This window comes from Meleagris gallopavo, chromosome 2 (genome assembly GCF_000146605.3).
Source record: "Meleagris gallopavo isolate NT-WF06-2002-E0010 breed Aviagen turkey brand Nicholas breeding stock chromosome 2, Turkey_5.1, whole genome shotgun sequence".
Taxonomy (NCBI): Eukaryota; Metazoa; Chordata; class Aves; order Galliformes; family Phasianidae; genus Meleagris; species Meleagris gallopavo.
The window spans coordinates 93,931,000-93,934,307 of NC_015012.2; positions in this window are offsets into that span (position 1 = coordinate 93,931,000).

The following is a 3,308-nucleotide window of genomic DNA, read 5'->3' on the forward strand; positions in this document are numbered from 1 at the left end:
TTTCTCTTAAAGGAAATCGGATTCGAGGTAGAAGCTTTATATTCTACAACTTCTGAGACATATGTTCTGCTCTCCCACCAGTTATGAAGTGATTACTGGAGTGGCACAAACAGATTTTTTTTTTAACAAAGCGAAGGTGTGATTTTCTCAGGTTCTGTGAGAACATGCACACTTATTTTTACCAACCCAATCTGTTTTCCAGTAGTTTAATGTCCGCAGGGTTTATAAGGCTATCTTAGGTGTTGGATTCAATGCAGTTTGCAAGGTGCTACCTGACTATGGAAGTTTAAAGGAAAAAAAAAAAAGAAAAACACAGAAAAAGCAGAAATAGTGCAAGACTCAAAGTAATTTGGAGACTGATTTAAATACACAAAAAGATTGACCTTTTTTGCTGCTTGCCCATCTATGGTTTTCTAAAGCTTAAAGGCCCTCATATCATAAATACTGACTTCATTTTAGAAACCCTACGGAAGATCTATCCCTAAATAATTTACATATACAGCCTGACTAGTAAAATTATTATTTTAACTCTACAAAAAAGAACTGGACCTTATAAACACTTACTGCTTGGAGCCGTGCTTCTCATATTTTGTTCTTGCACCTTGCCTATTTAGCCTGGCTGTAAAATGTTATCAAAGGAACAAGAGAAAAGTTTTGATTTGATATCAGTTCACACCCATTTTTCAAGTACATAAATCCCTTGACAAGATTTCCCTACAATGCAGTGTACAGAAAGAGCTCATACCTGAACTAGACTCACCTTTTTCAGAACCTTAGCCCCAAACTTTATAAACACACTCCTTAAAGCTAAATTTTGGTCTGTTAAACTGGTGCAAATTTAGAATAATCACTTCAAATGCAGAGAAGTTACTTAGAACCCAAGGAAGTGAGAACAAAATTTGGCAAGGATTATACAGGGAAGTAGTCAGTTAACATTTAATCTGTGATGAAAATCCTCTGGTCCAGCATCCACACAGACAACTTATATTGGTTTAAAACACAATTTATCCAAAAATTGCTTCACGGATGCAATATCATTTAAATAAATATCATTTATCTCAGTATAGCAAGTATAGCAATCTCAGTATAGCAAGATAAACTGAGCTATAGATTTCAGCCAGTTTGAACTGTATATATTTTTGCATCTACAAAATTTTGAGGCATTTTGAGATACATGACTTTTTTTGAGCAAAATGCCTTTGTTAAAGCACAGAAACTTTACAGGTAGGTAGATAGAAGTTCTCAGACAGACAGCACACCGTAAATACTTTTGTGCTCCACAGCTTTGCTTTGTCAATGCTTTCAAGACAAGGGGTTTATATGGATATCTTGTTGACAGAGAAAGATTCAGCCCTCCTAATCAAGATTTTTCCCTAGAATAGTCTTCATCCTTACCACTGTGCTGAGGGATCGGAGAGTGAGGTCAAAGTCATTAGTCCCTGACAAAAGCCCTAGCAGGTCCTACTAAGCACGCTTTGTAGGATTTTTTGTTGCTGTTGCATGTTATTTTGGATGAACAGTACCCCCTCCATGCCAGCCGGGATTTCCAGCACAGCCTCATACAAGTTAATCTGGCCACACCCGCAGGGGAAGCGAGGTGCTTTGCTTAGTAGCAGAGGTGGTGGAGGCCCGGTGGCAGCGGGATCAGGCACGCAGGCACGCCGCATCCCTGTGAGGGGCAGCTCCCATGAAGTCGAAAGCGTAGCTGTGAAGCTGAAAGGAAAAAGGGGACTGGGAAAAATTCTACACATGGAAGCTGAAAAGAATGGATAATCCTTCTGCAGGAAGTATCTGGAGATAGGCTTGGTCGCTTCACCTATCACCTCTTACAATGCCAAAGGCACTTCCGATTTCAAAGTTTTCTTACAGCTTTGTTTTTCCCTGCTTGCCCGTTACAGTATTTCTTAACCGTGAAACAGCTTCTCAGTGATAGAATCATTGATCTTTCAGCAGTTTTTCTCACATGAACTCCCCGCCCTTTTCTTTCCTGTTGTCTTTACCAGACAGATCTATGAACAAATAAACGCTTCCTCTTAAAATTTACGACACAGGCCGTATTGTCCCGTAACAATTCGATGGCCATCTCAAACATCTTGCACGAATCATAACAAGTTAATTTAATTTATTTTTACTACCTGTTTAATACCACCATCAAAAACACAACGGAAATTAAACCACAATAATCTATGCTCTAGATCCACAGAGGCAAGAAAATTAAAAGAGGCTTAAACCCTGAGCTAATGCTTCATCCCCAGTTCATTCTCCTATGCCTGTATATTGAGGTCTCAGCACGATGAATCGGTGAAAGGACACATCAGTGTGCTGTGGAACTGGTGCACAATAAATTGATAGGAAATTTAATGTAGCTCTGATCAGACACTGGGCCAGAGATTCCAGTGATGAGTAATGCTAGGCAAAGAATTTACATTTTAATTCAGGCTTTCCCTGAATTTTTGGCTGCAATTCATACTCCAAGTACTTTCGGGAAAGAAGGCTTCTGCTGAGGCATCCTAAACAAGGCAATGAATGCTGACAGCAGCATTAATTGCGTAGATATTACTTAAAAACAGGAGGTCATATGTCACTATGCAATGCCAAGGTCTGAACCGCTTCTTGTAAAGATTAATAAAAATTACCAAGTCCCATTTAGAAAAGCTGAAGCATACTAGCCCTAATACTGCAGAGGATGTTTGTACTGATAAAGGGCTCACAAGATCTCATAATCCTATATTCTAACGAAGTAAAAATATCTTACATGGTATTACCAGCAAATCAAACAGAAACCCATGCTCAGTGATACATTTTTCTCAAGAAGAAAAAGCTTGCTTTTCAAAGTTCTTTTTGAGCCAAGCTTGCTTTTTAGATTTACTATGAAATGAACCATTTTAAAGAGTGGAGATTCAGAAGAAATAGAGAAACAGTATATTCTTTCAACTGTAAATATCCGTGCTGAAATGACAAAGGAATGTAGAAAGTTTGTATGCAAAATCACTGAAAATAAATTGCTACATGTGCCGTATCTCGTAGAACAGTTTTTATTACATTTTTGTTCATTGGAGATTGCTATAGAGATCTCCGCATTGCAAGTAGCCACACCATTTCAGTGCTTTGCTGTTTCAGAAGAGCAGATTTTCTTGATTAATAACAAAAGGTTTTGTTGGGATCAGAGCTGTTTCCCACCATCTCTATGCAAACCCGGCAACACAAACTGTGTACATTAGCATTTCAAGGAGCCTCCTATTAATGATGGCAAGAAAAGCTCCTCTCGGTGGGTAAAATCCATTTTGTCCTCTCTTGTGACATCTGTT